Here is a 12310-nt window from a genome sequence, read left to right as displayed (position 1 = left end):
GTCTACAGAATCATCTTTCTTGTATATTTGCATATATGTGACCAAAAGAATGACTCCATGTTTCCTAAAAGTCTAGAGAATATACAGCAGGTGCTTCTCTCCCTTTGTGGTAGTAATTCTGGCCAATTACTGGAAGATGGCAGTTCCAGCCAAAGGGCAGCTTTCACTTTTTAAGAAAAGTAGAAAGCATGATGAGAATTTATACTTTGACACAATTTTTTGGCCCATATATGATGAATAAAATATTTATTAAATATATACATAGAAGAACAAGATCAATGAAAATATAAATTATAGAAATCAGATGTTATAAACTGAAGGTATATACTTAGAAAAAAAAAACGAGTTTATCAAGTGGAAAGTTATACACCTATGTATGTGTGTGTGTGTATGTGTATACATATATAAGTGTATATTCATTTAAGAATTTCAATGAACTAGTTATAGGTCAAAACAAAAGACCATATTATTCTGGGCAAGGAAAACAAACCTGTCATCATGAGAGGAATTTGTGTAATGCCTACTGTGTGTTGTTTTAGGCTATGTGCTGGAGGTATAAATATTAATAGAATATAATGAACTGTGGTAGAGAAAAATAACATAGCACTCTGGTATACAATTTAAATTAGAAAATCACACATGTAAAAGCTACATTTTTTAAAACACGAGGTTATATAAATAAAACTTATTTCCTTAATTGTGAAATTCTTATTTTATACCAAGGAATTCTGGAGTTTACTGGAGGCATTAGACTGTCAGTTATACTTAATATTTTCAGTCTGCTAATGAAATATATTCCATTTTACAAAACTATTATTTTTTTTTTTTTTTTTTTTTTTTTACAAAACTATTATTTATTATGATATTATTACTGTGATTTGAATTACAGTAGCAAATTGAAATTTAAATTGAAACAGTTCTTTAAAAAATCTCAAGCTTTACCACTTTTACTTCAACTTCTGTATTATATGACTAATCAGATTTACCCCATATTTATCAGCCAATGTAAATAAAAACATATACTGACATTCAATAACAACTTGTTTTAGACATATGATGCATATCCACTAACTTAGAAGTATAGGCTATATATGCTTTGTATATTTTTTTTCTTCTCGTTATACTTATGGCATCTTGCTCCCACACAATAATATAGATTTATCAATTTCAGGATTTCAAGGAGATATATAAAAAGGCCTATGAGATTATTCTAGAGCCATTGTCTATGATTTTTATTTTATTTTATTATTTAAAAAAAATTTTTTTTTATTTATTTGTGATAGTCACAGAGAGAGAGAGAGAGAAAGAGAGGCAGAGACACAGGCAGAGGGAGAAGCAGGCTCCATGCACCGGGAGCCCAACATGGGATTCGATCCCGGGTCTCCAGGATCGCGCCCTGGGCCAAAGGCAGGCGCCAAACCACTGTGCCACCCAGGGATCCCTGTCTATGATTTTTAAAAGAAAAATTACTAAGCTAAAAGTACTCAGTAAATAAATACTTATTTTAGATTTGGTATTCATCCATTGCTGATAATTGCCTATTATTATCTAACAACCACAATAATTGAGGAATATAGCAAATATTTTGTAGTTATCAGGAAGTTTTAGAGAATGGAGAGTTAGAAAATTTTGATATTTTAAATATATTGTATTAACAGATGATTATGTTCCTACTAATAATCATATTAATAAAACAAATTGGTCATATTTACCTTTATTTTTCCTAGTTGTCTAAGAATATTAGACTGATAGATGCATTTTGACATCACTAGTACTCATTAGCCTCCCAAAAGAATGTTTTTAAGCATTTAATTTTAAATAAATATTATAGTTGAATGTAGGGTCAGACACAACTACTCTGTAGCAAATAGCACTATCTATTTTATAGACATTTTCTGAAGACATTGAACCTCAATTTCAACAATATAATTAGATTTAATATAAATTATAAGGTGCTGCTTAGCTATCGTGATTGTTTTTATGTATTCATGGGAGCTAGGCATTACTCAGTTTTTGGTTTTTAAAGAGAATCTGGATATGTGATTTTTTATCTGAAGTATTCCTATCTTGATGCTGGCAATTGAATTATGTGTTTAACTGTGATGTGGGTGAAACAAAACCAAATTTAGCCCAAGGATAGCCAGTTTGCAAGGTCTGCTCTGAGAGATTTTATAGTCTACTTGAAACCTAGCTATTAGGTGGCAAAGCAGGATTTCAGCCCAGGTCTGCCTGGCCCCATTGCCTACCTTTCCTCTAATTCATACTGTCTTCTGGGCTCTGGGCTTGTGCAAATACCAGTGATTTCTACATTCCTATTTGTAGGCAGCTAAACATTTCTAGATACCATTATTTCTAAATAAAATCAAATTGAATGCTATACAAAGTTAGCTGTCAGCCTTTGATTCATCACTTCTTACCTTAACAATATTTTCATGGGTTCTCATCCCTAAGATGGTGAATAACACAGAAGATATGTATTAGGGAGTGATTTGGGGATCACCATCTATGGAATGAGGGGAAAGAAGACAGGAGTAGGCAGAGGGAGAAATTGAGTTACAATGCAGTGTCATTTAGCAAACGTTTAAGCTAACCCTTTGGGGGTGCTTTGAAGCTAGGATGGCCCAAGTTGGGGTGGGGGGTTTGGGCCTTTATATACTTACCTTGACCAATGAGTGAGTGGATCTAGCTGCTCTGGGGAACTCCCATCAGCTGGTTCTGTAAAGGGCTGATGGCTGAAAGTTTTCTGCTGGTAGCAGCACTTTTGCTGCTAGAGTTAAAGGCACACTCTATACTCTAGCATAAGGAGATTTTGGATACAGTATAATTGGTGATGTTTGACCTCCATTCTCAAACAGAGATTGGCTATGTTTTGCATATTCTGTGGGAAAGAGAGGGGGGGAAGTGCAAAAGTGCAAACGGTGCAAGATCACAACAGCGCAAAGTGATAATCTACCCTTGATCAAGAAGCCAGAAAACCAAGGGTGTATTCCTGAACCCAAATATTCTCTAGATTCAAAGCTCTAAACAGCCTCGATCAGGTTGGGGACATGGATAATGAAAAATCAGAGATTTCTGGAATTATAGTCACTGTACTGGAATTGCCATCCAGACACAGGACTGAGAATTACCCAATGCTACGACTTGACCAAGTGGCTTTCAGTTGTCCAGTCTAGACAGGAATGAAACCTGATGGGTTAGGTGCACAATTTATTAACATTTAAATTCTCTGTTACAGGAATTGTTCTCCTTGTTATTGTTAACTCAGTGTCCATTATAAAGAAGATGTGCTGGATCTGTATGAATGGGCCGCTAAAGATACTTTATAGGGATTTTAAACTCTAAATGTATGATTTATTAGAAATTATCTATTATATATTCACCTTATGTGAACTGCTTTTCTTATATAGTTTTAAATTATTTAATACCTTATCTTGAACAATAATATTTATACTACTCGAAATTTCCAGCTACTTTATCAAAATATTTATATTACTGAGGCACCTGGGTGGCTCAGTCTGTTAAGCATCTGACTCTTGATTTTGGCCCAGGTCATGATCCCCCGGTCCTGGGATCAAGCACCACATTTGACTCTGCATTTAGGGGGGGTCTGCTTGAGGATTTTCTCCCTCTAACCCCTCCCTCTGATCACTAGGGTGTGTAAACTCTCTCTCTCTCTCTCAAATAAATAAATAAATCTTTAAAAAATACATTGATATTCTTTTTATAGGGTGATTCTTTAATGGTATAGCTTATTTAATGACTGAAAATGTTGTGAATCTAATTTGTCTTTGGATGTTTAAAATTTTTTCTGGTTGTTTAAAAAGCCTTAAGAAAAGTAAAATTAGGCCTATCTTAAATCATTGGTAGGTAACTTAACATGTAATCAGGAATTGGTTGTTAATTTTATCATAACATCTTAATTGAGTTAGTGTTAATCTGTTCTGGGTGTTCTCAGTGATATTTTTATCAGACTGTTATAAAAATAGCAGAAAATCTATTTTAGAAATCCATGGCAATGGATTTTGACAAGATAATATACAACAAATATGTAATAACTCACCTTTTGTAGCTCCATTCAGAAGGAAGACAGGACAATTCTCATTATCTTCTGATCCATTCTGTCCCCTACCTCACCTCTGCCAGGTAATTTCTATGTCACACAACTCTAAGTGGCCTTCTGAAATTATTATTTTAAAAGACATTCACCAAGACTAAGTCCAAGAATGAAACAGCTTATTTACAGATGCTTTTGTTGGTTTATGGCTACATGTTGCCCTAGAGAGTATCACAAATCTTCATGATGTCTTAAGTGTTAACTTTAATGTTTGTGTCTTTAATTTAGCTGAAAGATGTGTAAAGTATTATAAAGTCAAATAGCTCCCTCTTGGCTGAATATATAAAGTTGAGATTAAAGCATGTTATTCTAGTGGATATCAATCATAATTTATGCCCAGTAATTTAGTTTTGAATTATATTTCCAGATTATACAATATGAAAGAGCAATTGATTTTTCCCTCTAGGCTTTTTTGAGCCAAGTCCTGGTCTTACAAAAGTTCCCTTAGATATCTAGACTTCCTCTGAGTTATTTGGCTATTTTCAGTGGTGTAGCCATTAAAGTAAATTCATCAAGTAATCTTCTATGACCATAGGAGCGCAGTTATAAGTATACATGTCTGCCTTTATAAATAATATTTACCTATTTATCCAACTCATTACAGGATTTTATTTTTACTTTATTATTACAAGATTGGAACCTGGCATTAATGATAATGATCACCATGCATATGGGTCGGGGATTGCTGTGAATAATTCAAAAATCACAATACGTTTCACAAGTGGTATACTCTTCATTGGTTTTTCCTGAAGCTACTATTTGGCATTACTAATGACTGACATGTTCCATATTTGGCTGCCACTTATTAGATCGGTTTAATATCTACCTACTTTAACAAAAGTCATTCTGAAATTCTTTATATTAAACAGAATTAAAAATCAAAAGGGAAACAAATGGTAAAACATATTTTAATGTTATACATTCCATTAAAAATCATCTGCCTTCTCACTTTCAAAATAAAATGAAAGTTAAAATAAGACAAATACATTTTTTAAAGAAATAAACATAAAGGTAATATTTAAAGTTGGAAAGAAAATTGATAAATTTACTACAAAATGCAAGGCTAAGAAAAATTTTTATAATATTTAAACTATAGTCATATTTGATTTAATACTATAAAAACAAACGTTAAATTTCATGCCCTTTCTTAACTTTCTCTGAAATGTTAACAATTTGTAAAACATATTGATCTGCTTTGGTATATTGTAGTGTTAAAAGATATCCTATTAATACTTATTTTGATATTACTTATATTGGTTAAAATTATTAATTTACCCATAATAAGCAAGCAACAAATAAAGCAGCTGCTTTTATTTCTTTAGGCACCAAAATACAGTTTATACCCCATCAATTCATAGTTCATAAAGACACCAAATTTTGTTCCATGTTTGCTTATCTTCATGCATCTCTTGGAAATTACCCCCATTATAAAGCTTCTTAATAAGCATCTTCTTTTTGCTGACACATGTAAGACTTTGGACTAAATGAAGTATAATTTTTTTTTTGTTTTAACAAGGCAAAAATGAAATATTACCTGAGCAGAGTTTGATAGAACCTGGTATTTTCACTCCTGTATCAGTACTGATATATTCTAAAGCAAAATGGCTAGTTATTTTGATAAATCAATATTTCTTGTTCATCTAAAATGAATGCTTCAGCTATTTAGCTTGTTGATGATGATTTCTTAATAGACTTAGTGTTAGATACTTAATATGAAACATTATCTCTATGAATTTCAATAATACTATAGTAAATCTACAAAATTACAAGCCAGGAAATAGATTAAATGTACTTTTAAACAGTAAACTATAAATATTGTTTAATATAATGTCATATAAACCAGAGAAATACATTAAAGTTTTCCTAAATTTGTAAGGAGTTATAAGCATTATGAGGATAGGAATAATATCTATTTCTTACTATGTACTAGAATTTAGCAGAATTCCTGTTGCATAAAAGATTCTCAATAAATATACGAATTATAAACACCTAAATATATTAAAAATGATATGATGGTAAAGCATCTTTGAACAAAATAGAATACAATATTGGGGCGCCTGAATGACTCAGTTGCTTAAGCTCCCAACTCCTGATTTTTGCCTCGGTTATTATCTCAGGGTCTTGAAATCCAGCCATGCATAAGGCTCCAAGCTCATTTTAGGACTCTCTCTCTCCCTCTGCCTCCTCCCCAGAGCACCCACCCCTCCCCACCCCAGCTTGTGCTTGCTTTCTCTCATTCTCTTAAAAAAACAAAAAACAATACCATCTTTAGTGTTTTTGAGGATATAATTTAAACAAATTATTTTGCCCAAACTGTAACTATAAAGTAAAATATGATATAGTAATTTCCCTCTCCTAATATCATAAACTTGCAACATTTACGAATGTTTTGCTCCTTTCTCAAGCAGGAATATGGAGAGAGAAGCTGAAAGTATCCTATGTAACCTTTTGAGATATTTTTATATCGAAAATTTAAAATCCTTGATTGCACCATTTTCTCCCAAACTGTTACCTATCTTCCTTAACTTTTTCTCTATCTATTGCTTCATGGTTCATCAATTTCTCCTTATTTCTTTTACTTTTTACCTGCTCTCTTATTAAATTCTGTGATTCAATTTAGCCACCAGTTGTCAGCAATAGCCCAGACATTCTGTTAACTTATGCAGTTACATCATTGCAATAAATACCTGATCTGAACTTTAAATGTACCCTCAATGCTACATAAGACTTTTAAATCTAATTACTTTTCTTTCACCTTAAAGAATAATACAAGTATTTTCTCTTTTTGAATTCACTACTATATTCCTTCTCATTCTTAACCCGTATATGTTTAGAGATGTTTTCATCTACTGTGTCATTAATGAATAGCTTAGCATGATATGTAATTTTTATTTTTCTGGAGAGATTTGTCCAGTCTCTTTCCTGGAAGTAGGCAGGCTGATTTGGCTCCCTTCTTAATGTTAATTCTGTTCTGCATGACGTTAGATTTATAACTTCTTCCACTATGCTATCAGTTCCCACTCCTGTATCAGCTTTTCCTTTTTCCTTGTTTTGTTTCTTTCTTTTTATCCTTTTAGGCTAGCATCTTTTTAATTATTTTTTGCAATCACTTCAGCAGCATTTTATCTATTCTCCATATTTAATAAAAAAGCCTAATTTTTTAAAATTATGCTTTATTATAGTAACTCTTTTCTATGTCACTTAAATATCATTAGATGGATTTGAGCAAAGTTTGGAGAAAATAATATCCTCTAGTCATTGATAATCTTATCTATGCCTTTTACTGTAAGAGAATCTTTTTTTTTTTAAGGCTTTATTTATTTATTCATGAGAGACACACAGAGAGAGGCAAAGACATAGGCAGACGGAGAAGCAGGCTCCCTGTAGAACCCTGATGCAGGACTCGATCCCAGGACCTCAGGATCATAACCTGAGCCAAAGGCAGATGCTCAACCACTGAGCTACCCAGGTGCTCCTAAGAGAACTCTTTATATATAATCTCATTTAGTTGTCCCAATAAAACTTTAATTGATCATATTTTCATTGAGAAGACAACAAAACTGAAACTCTGAAAGATGTTACTTATCCGTTTTCACAAAATGAAAACAAAAAGACAAGTGTCCTATCTGCCAGGACTACTTGATTAAAAGTTGAAGAGTTTTGTTTTTCTAAAATATTCTACTTGTTTTAGGAAAATTTGATGGAGATTTCTTGATGCTATTATGAGAAATCATAACTAACAAATAATTTCTTTCATTTTACTATGTACATCTGAAATTTTATGACTTACACTTTCAATTAGCAATAATCGTGCCTCGGATAAACCTCATTGGCTACAATACTGCCACTGCGCAAAGCTACACTTTAATGTTATGTAATGAGCTATCAGTTTCTCTAATAATATTACTGCTGTCAATAACAATGTTACTATTTATTAACATTGAAGCTGTGTATTATCAAAACTCTTAATATTTACACAACAAGGAAGTTCAGTAATATGTAGATGGAGAATTGACTTTGAGTTTGGCAAAATATAGGTTAGACTTGTTAGTTTTATAAATAACATAATATCTGAGACTAGATACTCTCTTTTACAACTTGTGAAAAAAATATTTTGAAGACTTAAGAGGTAATATAGGTAGATTGTTGTGTTAGTTTTTTTTTTATTGCTTCCATAATAAATTAGCACAAAGTTAGTGGTTTAAACCAATACCAGTTAGGTTGACTAGGATTAAGATGTCATCAGCAAGTTTGTTCACTTTTCTGGAAGTTTTAGGAAAAAATCTATTCCTTGCCTTTTCTGGCCTCTAGAGGCCACTTACATTTTTTGGCTTATGGCCTTCTCCCTCTATCTTCAAAGCCATCAAAGGCAGATTGAGTCCTTGTCACGTTACATGACCTTGGCCCTTTCTTTGCCCTTCTCCACATTTGAGAACTCATGGGATTACATTGGATCCACCTGGATAATCCAGGATTAATCTCCCATCTCAAGGTCAGGTGATTACAACTTTAATTGCATCGACAATCTTAACTTGATTTTGTCATGTTGCATAATATATTCACAAGTCCCAAGTATTGGGATATGGACATCTTTGGGGAGGGGGGGAGCATTGTTTGCTCACCACAAGTATCAGAAAATTCCTGACATAGACTATCAATAAATGGAACCTATTACTTTTTATTGAACAAAAATTTATTAAATCCTAATTTCATATCTGCTATCTAGATTTCCATTAATTGTCTAATTCACAGAAACCCTGGAGGTAGGCAAGACAGGTATTACTCTAGCTTTACAACATTGGTTGTAAATTGATTTAAAACATTGGTACTAGTGATATGGGAATGCAAACCATCATCTCTTGTATTTACTTTAAGTGCTTATGAAAGTTATAAATATAATGTTGTCTATAGGTATTTGTTTAATAAATGGAAAGTTAATTGACTAAGGTCATCTTGACTACTAAAAATGATCTATATTCTTAAAATCTAAGACTAAAGAAAAATTCGGTAATTATTATTTTCAGTGTTAAGTAACAGAAAATTAAATTTTATACATGTGGGCAGCCCCAGTGGTGCAGTGGTTTAGCGCCACCTGCAGCCCAGGGGGTGATCCTGGAGACCCGGGATCGAGTCCCACATCAGGCTTGTTGCATGGAGCCTGCTTCTCCCTCTGCCTGTGTCTCTGCTCTCTCTCTCTCTCTCTCTCTGTGTCTCTATGAATAAATAAATAAAATCTTTAAAAAAAATTTATACATGTAAAGTTTTTCAGACTGACATTTTTAATACTGAAATTGAGGTACTTCGTATTTTCAAAGGCTTAGTTTGCCTGTGTTTAATGCAGGCCCAACAGGTCTGCTGTTATTCTCTCAATGAACATAGTCATTTTCAGCAATGCAGGGGTAACAACTCTACTGTTTTCTGATCTAACAATTTTACTTTTTCCTACGGGAGCAATTCTACAAATTGACAGAGTGGCAAGGACAAAAATCTACTTACCAATGGCATACAATCACTTCTTTGTTTCAGAGTTGGGTTTCTTGATCTCATTCATAGCCCCAAATTGCATGACAGGCTTTTCCATTTAGACAATTAACATATTAATATACTTCATGTGGTATCCATCTGCTCATATATAATTTTTCAGAAAGATTATCCATACCTCCTTGCATTCATGTCCCATAGCTATTTTTAAAAGCAACACATAATTACTAAATGTTATAAGATATTAATATATAGCACCTGGGGAAGTTATTCGCTTTCAGAAATGAAAAATTACAGGCAGATCTTTTTGTAAATCTCTAAAACTTAGATATTAAGGGATAGTATTAGAGTAATTCATTTCCCAACTCACTTCCTCCCATGCTTGAACTTTTTGTGCAATTTGGAAAATCAAGAGTTTTTGTGGGTACTGGAGGGTAACTTCATTCATAAGAATGGAGGATTTAAAAAGAAAAAGATGAGTTAAATCTTATGTTTCTGTAAATTGAATTATTATACAAGTCTTTCGTCTTCTTCCTCTTTTGTCAGTTCACAGCAAAAATGCACATTTAGTAATAAAAAATAAAAACAAAGAAAAAAGTCACAGCCATTTTTAAAAGATAATTTTATATAGAAATAAAATCAGGTTTCTTTGTGCTTCACATTTCTTGTTTATTAGAATGCAGAGGATATGGAAGTATATGTTTTTCATAATAGTAAATATAAATACACAAGCATAATTGTGCCACTGAATATTGTAAATGATACCACCTGTGTAGTTAATGGACTCTATCTGGAGCTGAACTAGTTCATATCAATTTCAATTTTTCCTGCTTACCATGTGACCAGAGGGACATTATTTAACCTTTCTGTACATTGATTTCCTGAAGTATAAAATTTGAAGTGTTGTCAACCAGAGAAATTCACCTAAGCCTCATGTCCAGAGTTTTTATTGCAGGTCAGTTACTTAGCTATGCAAGCCTGTGTGACTGACTTCATACACTCAGACTCCACCACCACCTCCCTGACCCCCCACCCCCACTTCACCCACTTCAAGAGCACAAAACAAGTATTTGCTATGAATCATGTTAGTTTAAATATCTGACCAACCTGGTATTATGCAGCCCCAGGTTTCAGGCAGACAAAAATACTCTTATCAGACAGAATATTTTAAAGGCTCAGAATTCACTTCCCAGGATCTGGCCAGGTGCCAGTCTTAAAGATATGCCTTCTTATGGGGAATGTGCACGGTTTGAACAACACAGACCTGCTGCGTTAACACTTTCCTTCACAACCCCCCTGAGGAAACTTCTCAACTCTTTACGCTGAATTTTTTTTCAAAAATAGTCAAGAACAAAGGCACAGATATTTTTCTTCTTTCTTTCTTTCTTTCTTTCTTTTTTTTTTTTTTTGTCTTTTTTTTCAATTTTCACTTATTTATGATAGAGAGAGAGAGAGAGGCAGAGACATAGGCAGAGGGATAAGCAGGCTCCATGCACCGGGATGCCCGATGTGGGATTCGATCCCGGGTCTCCAGGATCGCGCCCTGGGCCAAAGGCAGGCGCCAAACCGCTGCGCCACCCAGGGATCCCTCTTTCTTTCTTTCTTTCTTTCTTTCTTTCTTTCTTTCTTTCTTTCTTTCTTTCTTTCTTTCTTTCTTGAGTGATGAGATCGACACAGATATTTTCTAAAAAAAGTTTAAATTGCTGTTACTGCATATAATATATTTTAGCCTCTATTGGTGAAAACTGTTCAAGTATGTTTCTTTCTCTTAAAACATGCATTTGATTTTAAAAAATAAGATTTAGAACAGGATACTTTACTGAAGCTAATATTACACTGAATGTTAACTAACTGGAATTTAAATAAAAATTTGAAAATAAATAAATAAATACATACATACATACATGCATACATACTTGAAAAAAAAACTAAAAAATGAATAAATAAAATGAGGGGCCCACGTGGTTCAGTCAGTTAAGTGTTCAACTCTTGATTTTGACTTAGGTTATGACCTCAGGGTCATGAGATTAAGCCCCACCTCGACTCCAAACTGGGCATGGGGCCTGCCTACTGAAGATTCTCTCCTTCTCCTTCTATCCTTCCCTACCCACTCACACTTTCTCTCTTTCTCTCTCAAAACAACAAAATAAAACCCCCAAAAAACAAAAACAAAACCCAAGATACTTTGCTTAACAAAATCCTTGAATTCCAGAATTCAAAAGTCAGTTCTGATTAATTATTTACTTCATTCACAAAGAGTTAACTAGAAAGTCCTTTTCATTTATGCCTTTTTACCAAAAAGATCTCTAAAATATTTTGGAATTATTTTTACTTGCAAAAATCTGCTTTAATACCATATACAATAAATTACATTATATTTTCTCTCCATAAAGATTAATTCAAACAGCTGAAAAATACGAAACAAAAATAGGTTAATGAAAACATAGTAGTATATATAATTTAATCGAAAAATCTATATTATAGATTTGTAGCACCTCAAAATTACTATCTATTAATTCTATCATTAGAATATATAGATGAATTGGTACTAACCTACAAAGAAAATGTTTAAAGGAAACTCTTGAAACACTATAGTATGAGCACATGTGGAAGATAAATTCTAATCTTTCATTCAAGGAAAAATTGAATTTTAAAAGTCCAGTTCGTGCTTCATTTTTGTTGGGGACATTCGTTGGAAAATTGAAAGATGGGTAT

At 33.0% G+C, this 12310-nt stretch overlaps 1 protein-coding gene and 1 non-coding gene across 5 annotated transcripts in view; one reads left to right on the top strand and one right to left on the bottom strand.

The window, feature by feature from the left end:
• CCSER1 (coiled-coil serine rich protein 1) overlaps positions 1-12310 on the top strand; it is a 1364327-nt gene that overhangs the window by 400942 nt on the left and 951075 nt on the right. The window lies entirely within an intron of this gene.
• LOC119867238 lies at positions 7837-7973 on the bottom strand. Its single transcript, XR_005382975.1, has one exon. It is a non-coding gene; the product is annotated as a U4 spliceosomal RNA (small nuclear RNA).

This window comes from Canis lupus, chromosome 32 (genome assembly GCF_011100685.1).
Source record: "Canis lupus familiaris isolate Mischka breed German Shepherd chromosome 32, alternate assembly UU_Cfam_GSD_1.0, whole genome shotgun sequence".
Classification (NCBI taxonomy): domain Eukaryota; kingdom Metazoa; phylum Chordata; class Mammalia; order Carnivora; family Canidae; genus Canis; species Canis lupus.
This window is presented reverse-complemented; position numbering and strand designations above follow the sequence as displayed.